Below are 11,398 nucleotides of genomic sequence, written 5' to 3'. Positions count from 1 at the left end.
ACAAAGGACTGGTTCAAAATTGGGAAAGGAGTATGTCGAGGCTATATGTTGTCACCCTACTTATTTAACTTCTATGCAGAGTATATCATGTGAAATGACGGGCTGGATGAGGCAGAAGCTAGAATCAAGACTGCCAGAAGAAATATCAATAACCTCAGATATGCAGATGACACCATCCTTATGGCAGAAAGTGAAGAAGAACTAGAGCCTCTTGATGACTGTGAAAGAGGAGAGTGAAAAACTGGCTTAAAACTCAACATTCAAAAATGAAGATCATGGCATCCGGTCCCATCACTTCATGGCAAATAGATGGGGAAAAAAATGAAAACAGTGGCAGATTTTATTTTCTTTGGCTTCAAAATCACTGCAGACAGTGACTGTAGTCATGAAATTAAAAGACGCTTGCTCCTTGGAAGAAAAGCTATGACGAACCTAGACAGTGTACTAAAAACAGAGACTTCACTTTGCTGACAAAGGTCCATATACTCAAAGCTATGGTTTTTTTCAGCAGTCATGTATAGATGTGAGAGTTGGACTATAAAGAAAGCTGAGAGCTGAAGAATTTATACTTTTGCACTGTGGTGCTGGAAAAGACTTTTGAGAATACCCTGGACAGCAAGGAGATCAAGCCTATCAATCCTAAAGGAAATCAACCCTGAATATTCATTGGAAGGCTGATGCTGAAGCTGAAGTTCCAATCCTTTGGCCACCTGAGGCAAAGAGCTGATTCACTGGAAAAGACCCCAATGCTGGGAAAGATTGAGGGCAGGAGGAGAAGGGGGCAACAGAGAATGAGATGGTTGGATGGCATCACTGACTCAATGGACATGAGTTTGAGCAAACTCCAGGAGATAGTGAAAGACAAGGAAGCCTGGTGTGCTGCAGTCCATCGGGTCACAAAGGGACAGACACAACTTAGTGACTGGACAACAACATATTACTTAATTAACTGTCCCAAACTGAAGCCCTGGAAGATGTCCCTGGCTTGTCCTGTAACTTCCTAGCATTTTCAATCCATATAAGAGGCCAGTGGGGAATCAGCTCACTGAAGGACCCGGGGTCTCTTTCAGTTCACGATGAGTTCTCAGCGCCTGACACCTATGGGGGACTATCACACTTTATTTCCTGAGCATATGAGTCAAAGGCCCAGATTTAAGAAAGAAACCCTAACTGCAGTGTTTTTGCAGCTCATGGTAAAGTATAAAAATTAAATGTGTTAAAATGACTAAAAGAAACTGATTATCTGGATTCTAAGAGGAGATGAGTAACCAGTTCTAAACACAAAAATTAAATAACTAAATGCCGAGGATATCCTACAAGGTCTTCTCTATCAGGTGGCCTGTTTTAAGAGTAGCTGAGCACTTTACATAACGTGCCAGCTCTAATTTCTTTTATTATTCACAATTCTGAAGCTACATTTAGAGTGTGGTAATTAATAAAATCATCCCTTCCACTCGCTCCTGATTATCTCTCATCAGGGTCCCGTTTGCACTCCTCTTGCTGACTGTAATCATTTATTTGAACCAGTGTCTCAGCGGTTCATCAGCTCTTCATTAGTGCCTGTAGGGTGGATAAAATGTGCTTGGATTTCCGAAATAAATGCAAATCACATTGGTATTGGCAGCGAAAACGTGAATTCCCAGAATATTTTTTCAACTAAGACAGCTCCCCACAAGATCTTGGTGGCGCTAGTGGTAAAGAACTTGCCTGCCAATGTCAGAGACACAGGAGACAGGGGTTTGAGCCCTGGGTCGGCAAGATTCCCTGAAGAAGGGAATGGCAACCTACTCCAGTATTCATGCCTGAAGAATCCCATGGGTAGAGGAGCCTAGTGGGCTATAGTCCATGAGGTTGCACAGTCGGACATGACTGAAGTGACTTAATATGCATGCACCCCAAGACTGGATCATGAGTGAAAAAAGTGGTGTCCTCCTAAGTGACTGAAAACTCACCTCCATCCAGCCCTGAATATCAATGCTAAAAACCCTCCCTATGGCCAAGGCCATCAGGCATCATTTGAGCCTCTGCCTCGGCATTCAGGAACGTGCCAATTACTTAAGAAAGGACAAGGGGTAAAAGACAACAAGAATTCAGTACAAAATTGAAAAGGGAAAGAGTCTCCTAGTCAGCAAGTCAAAAACACGGCTATGGAGGCCCCGCCCTGGAAAGTCAAAGTCAGAAGTTCTAGGAGCGGAGCTGGATACCATGGACCTGAACTAAACCCTGATCTGGGGCTGAGTAGCCCTGCAGACCTGCCCATCCCATCACAGGCTGAACTTGGTGTTTTCATCTTTAAGAGCGGGCAACAGCCCCCAGAGTGTGGAAGGGGGAGGATGCCGATGTTGCAGTGGAGAAACCAGGCAGGCACTACCTTGACAAGGCGATCAAGGTTAATATCACCAGTGATAAGTCAGGTGTTGATGGCATCATAAGAGGCAACGAGAGGAGGCCTCTGAGGTATTTTCCCCTCTGCTCATAATTCCATCCCGATAATAAAACATCGGACAAACCCACGTGGAGGGAACATCTGCAAAACACCTGACTGGTACCCTTCAAAAATATCAAGGTCATGAGAAGCAAGGAAAGACTGAGGAACTGCCCCAGATTAGAGGTGTCTAAAGAGAGATGATGATTATATGACTCATGTGTCTGGGACTGGACCCTGGAACAAAGAAGGTCATCAGTGGGAAAACTGGTGGACTCCAAATGAAGTCTGTAGATGAGCTGATAACCATATTAACTTTTACTTTTCAACAACACATCATGGTTATGTGAGATGCTATGTTAGACTTGGGGGCGGCTGGGTGACGTGCATAGGAACTCTGGCCCGACATGTGAACAATTCTCCTTAGAGAAGCAAAGGTGCAGTCAACCTTGGAGTTTGGTTCTGCACTGGATAAAAAGCACACTTCACTTTCCAAAAAATGAGGCTGGTAAGTTTTCAGACTTTAAAATCTATTTATAGACAAGCACAAGAGTCTGAAATACTATTCAGAGCAAAGGCCCAGGTGACAGCAGTGGGGAGGTAAAGAGACAGGTAATGGAGGCTGGATTTCCTCCCTCAGCCACGAGCTCCTGTGCCGAGACAGCACATCATGTTAGAGAAGTTTAAGCACATGATTTAAAGCCACAAAATAATCACGAGAAGAAATAAAAATGACAGGCAACAGAAACCATGAGGTCAGAGCAGGGGGCCTTTAAGGCTAGTGGAGGTCCACACATCCCTGTGGTCACCAGACACAGGAACAGGTAGTGAAAGTCAGAGTGACTAGAAAAACACAGGTCAAGAATCATTTTACACTCATCTCGTTGAGGAACAATCTTTGAAGTCTGACAATCCTCAGGGCTAGAGAGAGCATGGATTTTGCAAGATCAAGAGGTAGGAGGATGGAGGAGGGAGGCAGGGAGAGAGGCTGCAGACAGAGCGATTGCTCTGGGAACCAGTTGAGCATTACCTATAGCATCATCCATCTACACACCTTATGCCCAGAATCCGACTCTTGGGTTTATACTCCAGAAAAAAATTTGGAACATGTGCACCGGAAACCAGTGTGAGAATGTTCTCAACTGTTCACGACAGCAACAACCTGCAAACAGTTCAGATGTCCATCCATGAGGAGCAGCCGAAAAAACTATGTGATGTTTTCACTGCACAGTCAAAACACCAGGAAGGAACTTTAACAAAATTACTATTCAGTGGAAGCCTAGTGTGCTTCAGTCCATGGGGCTGCAAAGAGTCCGACAGGACTGAGACTCAACAATAGCAGCAATTCAGTGGAAAGGGCTACCCTGGTGGCTCAGTTTTAAAGAAGCTGCCTGCCAATGCAGGAGACGAGTGTTTGATCCTGGGTTGGGAAGATCCCCTAGAGGAGGAAATGGCAACCCACTCCAGTATTCTTGCCTAGGAAATCCCACAGACAGAAGAGCCTGGTAGGCTATAGTACAGTCCATGGGGTTGCAAAAGAATTGGACACGACTTAGCAAGTAAACAGGACTTCCCTGGTGGCTCAGACAGCAAAGCGTCTGTCTACAATGCGGGAGACCGGGGTTCGATCCCTGGGTTGGGAAGATCCCCTGGAGAAGGAAATGGCAATCCACTCCAGTACTATTGCCTGGAAAATCCCATGGACAGAGGAGCCTGGTAGGCTACAGTCCATGGTGTCGCAAAGAGTCGGACACGACTGAGCAACTTCGCTTAGCAAGTAAACAACTAGTGGTAAAAGGTTAGTCCCAGAAGGTGAAAGACAGAGGGGTACTCTCTTTTTAAAAAGTAAAAATGACAAAGTAAAAGCAGATTTTTCAGGACATATGGATACAATAAGGCTCTATAAAAAGGGATGTGAGGGAATGAGATAAGATTCAAGAGGTGGGTTAACTTGAGTGGGAGAAGCAGGGGGGCAGGTTAAACGCAGGCTATTGTGAAGGCCCACTGTGATTGCAGAGGTGGGTTTTATATCTTACGTTTCTAAAAATAATAACTAATTTAATAATGTTGGTCTTGCACAGAATGGTGAGGGAGTGTGTGTGAATAAAAGGATTAGGGTTGGACCTATTTTGTGTGCTTCAAGTCCACTTTATTTTTAAAAGCAATATATCAAAAAGAGCAGTGTAAGCATACGATTTATATTCATGCAGGCAACAAGCAAAAGAACTAAACAATGACCCTGACAACCAGAAGAAGGCCTGAGGCTGCAAGAACAAGGCCAGAAACTGACTTTACACGTTATGTTCTTCAGTGTTTAGGAGGTCACCCTGCTGTAAGCCTGAGACCATAAGCGTGGGGCATAGCCAGATCTTAAAGGCAGCAAGCAGAGAAGAGAAGGATCCTGGGTCCCCAGTGGGACCATGAGATGGGAGACGGTAGGATCAGCCTTTTCTTTTCGTTCATATTGTTTCACATCTGTCCTCATTTTCTACGGCTGATGTGACAAATTACTGCAAAGTCAGCAGCTGAAAGCTACACAAATGTGTCATCTTAAAGCTACATGAATGTGTCATCTCACAGTTCTGTGGGTCACAAGCTAGACATGGGTCTCAGGAGGCTAGAAGCAAAGTGCTAGTTGAGCTGCAACCTTTCTCGGGGCTCTGGGATCTACCCATTTCCTTGCCTTTGCTAACTTCTTCCCACACTCCTTGGCTCACAGCCCCTTCTTTCATCCACAAAGCCAGACGTGCGATCTCTCTCTGACCCCTCACTGCAGCCACATCTCCTTCCAACTCTCCTCTTCTGCCTCCCTCTTCCACTTAGAAGGACCCTGGGTCAGCCAGACAATCTGACACAACCTCTCTTCTCAAGGGCAGCTAATCAGAAACTTTAACTCCATTCACATCCCCTTTGCCTCATAACCTAAAAGATTCCCAGGATAAAACATGGACATTTTTGGTGGGGAGTGGTTACTATTCTGCCAACCACAAATTCTTATAATAAGCATAAACTCCTTTTGTAATTGGAAACACAAGTCAAAGCATATTTAATTATTATTTTTTTTTATTTTTTAGTGAAAACATGCAGCATTTGTCTTTCTTTGTCTGACTTATTTCGCTAAGTATAATACTCTGCTGGCCCACCCATGTTGTTACAAATGGCAGAACTCCATTCTTTTTATGGCTGAGTGATATTCCATTGTGCATATATGTCCCACATCTTCTTTATCCATTCCTCTGTCGATAGACATATAGGGTGCTTACATGTCCTGGCTATTGTGAATAGTGCTACAGTGAACACTGGGGTGCACGTATCTTTTGAAAAATGGTTTTCTCCAGATATACGCCCAGGAGTAAGACTGCAGGATCATATGGGACTTCTATTTTCAGTCTTTTGAGAAACCTCCACACTGTTCTCCATAATGGCTACACCATTTTCATTCCCACCAACAGTGCATGAGGGTTCCCGTTTCTCCATATTCTCACCAACATTTGCTATTTCTAGTCTTTTTGACAATGGTCATTCTGTCAGGTGTGAGGTGACATCTCATTGTTGGGACCATGATCCAACAAATTAGAAAAATATAATGCAACCTTTGAAGCACACAGAATCAAGTATGCCATCAAAGATTGCCACGTAGGAAAGAGCTATTCTGTGGCTGGACGAGGTGAAACCATGTCTAAGCACCTGTGCTACCCAGCAAACGTGTCTACCCTCACCAAACACACAGCTTCGCCGTCTGGCAGGCCGAGGTCCTCTCGCTACCACCTGATTCCCATTCTGTTCAAGACATTCCAGGTTCTTAAAGATTGTTTTCAGTTCAGTTCAGTTCAGTTCAGTCGCTCAGTCGTGTCCGACTCTCCGCGACCCCATGAACCACAGCACGCCAGGCCTCCCTGTCCATCACCAACTCCCGGAGTTCACTCAAACTCATGTCCACAGAGTCGGTGATGCCATCCAGCCATCTCATTCTCCGTCGTCCCCTTCTCCTCCCGCCCCCAACCTTTCCCAGCATCAGAGTCTTTTCCAGTGAGTCAACTCGTCGCATGAGGTGGCCAAAGTATTGCAGTTTCAGCTTTAGCATCAGTCCCTCCAATGAACATCCAGGATTGATCTCCTTTAGAATGGACTGGTTGGATCTCCTTGCAGTATAAGGGACTCTCAAGAGTCTTCTCCAACACCACCGTTCAAAAGCATCGATTCTTCGGCGATCAGCTTTCTTCACATTACAACTCTCACATCCATACATGACCACGGGAAAAACCATTGCCTTGACTAGACGGACCTTGCTTGGCAAAGTAATGTCTCTGCTTTTTAATATACTATCAAGGTTGGTCATAACTTTCCTTCCAAGGAGCAAGCGTCTTTTAATTTCATGGCTGCAATCAGCATCTGCAGTGATTTTGGAGCCCAAAAAAATAAAGTCTGACACTGTTTCTACTGTTTTTCCATCTATTTCCCATGAAGTGATGGGACCAGATGCCATGATCTTTGTTTTCTGAATGTTGAGCTTCAGGTCAACCTTTTCACTCTCCTCTTTCACCTTCATCAAGAGGCTTTTGAGTTCCTCTTCACTTTCTGCCATAAGGGTGGTGTCATCTGCATATCTGAGGTTATTGATATTTCTCCCAGCAATCTTGATTCCAGCTTATGCTTCTTCCAGCCCAGCATTCCTCATGATGTACTCTGCATATAAGTTAAATAAGCAAGGTGACAATATACAACCTTGACGTACACCTTTTCCTATTTGGAACCAGTCTGTTGTTCCATGTCCAGTTCTAACTGTTGCTTCCTGACCCGCATACAGGTTTCTCAAGAGGCAGGTCAGGTGGTCTGAAGATTGTTTTAGTTTCTTTTTTAAAAAAAAATGAGACTAATGCAACTTCCAATTATTTAGTTTTTCCCTTTAATAAATATAAATGCAAGGTCCTTTCCTTGTCTTTCTTTTACTGAGTTATAGTTGATCTACAATATTATTATTGTTTCAGGTGTACAAAAATAGGGAATGCTTCACAAATTTTTGTATCGTCTTTGCACATGAGTCATGCTAATAATCTCAGTATTCTTCCAATTTTGGTGCATGCATGCTTGCTCAGTCATGACCAACTCTTTGCGACCCCGTGGACTGCAGCCCAACAGGCTCCTCTTGTCCTTGAGATTTGCCAGGCAAGAATACTGGAGTGGGTTGCCACTTCCTCCTCCAGGGAAATCTTTCCAGCCCAGGGATCAAACCCACATCTCCTGCATTGGTAGGCAAGTTCTTTACCATTGTACCAACTGGGAAGCCCAGTTTTGGTGCAGGAGCTACTGAAGTGATCACAAGATGCTTTCATTTCTAATTTAAGCCACCAGGTGTGCTTCTAGAAGCCCTGGCCCACATGTGGATCATCTTTCTGTCCGGACGCAAGCCCTCCATAGTGAGAGAAAAACAGCATAGTGAGAGGAAACAATATCCTTCATGAACATGGGGGCTTAAAGTGAAGACACACAGTGGACATTCAGGAGCCCTTGTGGCACCCGTCAGTCTTTCAGCCCTGATGTAGGGATGTTACCAATATGGAATTCACCTCCTACAGGAACCCGAGTGTGTACCCGGGCACTGAGCAGGGCACCTCTGGTGGAAAGTCAGCCCAGGTCACAAAATCCATTCTGTTCTGTACCCTAAATGTCAGGTACTCATTCCTCCAGTGCCCTGGCATTGAGCGTTGACACTGACCAATGTAATCTTACACATGATGCTCACGGGTAGTCAGAGGAACCATCAACAGACGACAGTGTTCATCTCAAGAATGAAAAGAACAGAGTTTTATCTTTCCAAGTCGGTAACAAAACAGTTCACACGCAAGCTCCTGAAAACTCTTTCCCATGATAAATGGTATGTTGCCTCCAGAAAACTGAAAACGAGACGGCTTGACCAGGTGGATCAGATTTAATCTCACTTTCTCCGTCCGCTACTCCAGGTAGCTCGCCTTGTTTGAAATTAGGTTTGGGAAAACTAATGTGAAAACATCTTTGAAAACAGAAAATACACAAATACAATCTGGGTTTTTCTGAGATGATGACTTAGGGACACTTAACTCCAAGAACACCAACCCCTTGTCCCCCCAGGGTCCCCGAGGGTCCCCACAGACCCCACCTTCCCTGCTGGTCAGTAAAGGAAAATCTGGCTTTGAGGAGCCTATGGCAGCAGACCCTCCATGCCGCCCCTGAATGTGTACACCTGGTATTTGACCCTGAGGATTGCCAGATCAAACAAGACCTGCTGGAAATTTGGTGGGACTCTCCTTCATTAAAAGCAAACATGGTTCCGGCTTCCCTGGTGGTTCAGTGGATAAGAATCCACCTGCCAATGCAGGGGACAATGGTTTGATCCCTGGTTCGGGAGAATCCCACATGCCTCGGGGCATCTAAGCCCAAGTGCCACAACCACTGAATCCCCATGCCCTAGAGCCTCTGCAACAAAACAAGCCACTGCAAAAAAAGCCCATGCACCACAACTAGAAAGTAGCTCCCACTTGCCTCAATTAGAGAAAAGCCCACGTGCAGCAATGAAGACCCAGTGCACCAAAAATAAAAATAAATAAGTAAAAAATTTTAAAACAAACAGGCCAAAAAACAAACAAACAAATAAAAAACAAAAACATGGTTCACTAAGGAAATTGCTCAAAGAGATGAGAGGACATTGCAGTCACTGAAGGATGAGCTGGATAAGAACAAGAACCAGGCATTAAGGCACGATTAGTGAAGGAAACGGATAAGGCAATGGCAAGCCACTCCAGTGTTCTTGCCTGGAGAATCCCAGGGATGGGGGAGCCTGGTGGGCTGCCGTCCATGGGGTCACACAGAGTTGGACACGACTGAAGTGACTTAGCAGCAGCAGCAGTGAAGGATAGGAAAGCCTGGCATGCTGAAGTCCATGGGGTCCCAGAGTCGGACACATCTCAGCAACTGAACAACCACCACCACCACCCCCTGGAGATAACCACTGCTTGTGTTTTGACTGGTTTCCATTCAGGCTCTTTTTTTCCCCCTGCATACCTGCATTGTGCAAAATTGGAATTCTACTGTAGCAGGACTCTTGTTATGCTCATTTAACATAACATGAATATCTCCTTACACCACTGAATATTCTTTGAAAACATGCTATTAATGGGCATATAATTTGAAAATGGCTACTATAACCATCCTGCAGCCATGCAAGTAACAGCAGCCATGAAATTAAAAGACGCTTGCTCCTTCAAAGGAAAGCCTTGACAAACCTAGACAGTGTATTAAAAAGCAGAGACATCACTTTGCCAACAAAGATCCACATAGTCAAAGCTATCGTTTTTCCAGTAGTCATGTATGGATGTGGGAGCTGGACCATAAAGAAGGCTGAGTACCAAAGAATTGATGCTTTCAAACTGTGGTGCTAGAGAAGACTCTTGAGAGTTCTCTGGACAGCAAAGAGATCAAACCAATCAATCCTAAAGAAAATCAACCCTGAATATTCATTGGAAGAACTGAAGTTGAAGCTCCAATACTTTGGCCACCTGATGTGAAGATCCAACTCATTGGAAAAGACCCTGATGCTGGGAAAAATTGAGGGCAGGAGGAGAAGGGGGATGACAGGATGAGATGGTTGGATGGCATCACTGACTCAATGGACATGACTTTGAGCAAACTCCAGGAGATAGTGAAGAACAGGGAAGCCTGGCATGCTGCAGTCCATGGGGTCACAAAGTGTCGGACAGGAATTAGCGACTGAACAACAACAAAACCATCTGCTGCTGCTAGAGATTCAGGTTGCTTCCAATTTCCAACTAAGAAAAATAAAGATACAGTGAGTAGCCTCACACACACATTTTACTGATATCCTTGATTTTAGTACAAACCCTTCAAAAGAGGATGCCTTGACCAAAGGGTATAAATGTCTGTATTCCATAAGATAACAGCCATCAACATGTCCTCCAGTGGGTATGACAGTATTTGTCCTCCTATGTGCTTATCCACACTGAGGATAAATATTTGAAAGACCTTTCACCAGTTGGGTGGAAAAGAAGGGGCAAAAGAGAGGGTGGAGGAAGAAGATAACTGTTTCAATTTGCATTTCTCTGATTACTCATGGGGTTCAGCCCTTTCTGTTTGTTTGCCTTTCCTATTTCTTCAATGACCTGCCGACTAGCGCCTGCTGCAGATGTTTTCCATCCGATGGTAATGTTTTCCTATTGATTTACGGCTGCTTTTAGTATAATAAGGATGGATTGGCAGGTAGACAGTGTTATGTCCTGACTTGCCAATTCTGATGATGGTGTTGGACGCACACAGGGTGCTAATGCATTTGTGGTCAGCTGTGTCAATTTTCCCCTTTAATACGTCTTCCATGGCAAGCAGAGTGTCATGGTCCTTCAGCCTGGCATCTGACCCCAGCTCCTCCACTTGCCACCTGGGGGACCCTCTCTTTGCCTTAATTTCCTTGATTGAAAACGAAAGATAATGAGAGAACATTAACTACATGAGGTCAGTGTATGGGAAACAATTTGGGTGCTGGCCCTCAATGACCCGTCTCCTGGTCCTGCCCAGGGAGCACTGGGAGTCTACCCCCAGCCTCCAAGTGAGATTGGAACCCAGTCCCCACAGCAGCACCATGAGATGATGAAGCCCCAGCTGATACCTTCACTGCAGCCCTGAGAGATCCTGGCCAGGGGACCTGGACAAGTTGTGCCAAGATTCTGACCCACAGAAACTGTGACATATGAGCATTGATTGTTTTCAGCTATCAGGTCATGGGATGATTTGTTACACAGCAGGAGATAACTAACATATAATATTTGGGAAGTGCTCAGAAGAGTGCCGTAGCAGATTGCAAAAATAGTCTACTGCTTGGCCACTCCTCCCATGAAAAGATGGAGTCCTTGTCTGCTCCCGGAGCTGCTTGACTGTGGCTTGCTTTGACCAACGAAGCAGAAGCACAGGTGATGGAGAGACCTGACA

The 11,398-nt window shown here is 44.9% G+C and overlaps 1 pseudogene; it reads right to left on the bottom strand.

Moving 5' to 3' along the window:
• Nucleotides 1-7,419: 7,419 nt before the first annotated feature.
• On the bottom strand, nucleotides 7,420-7,517 carry LOC129550847 (U6 spliceosomal RNA; annotated as a pseudogene).
• Between the last annotated feature and the right edge of the window lie 3,881 nt (nucleotides 7,518-11,398).

This window comes from Moschus berezovskii, chromosome 21, assembly GCF_049115385.1.
Source record: "Moschus berezovskii isolate FMDL1 chromosome 21, NW_MosBer_1.0, whole genome shotgun sequence".
NCBI lineage: Eukaryota > Metazoa > Chordata > Mammalia > Artiodactyla > Moschidae > Moschus > Moschus berezovskii.
This window is presented reverse-complemented; position numbering and strand designations above follow the sequence as displayed.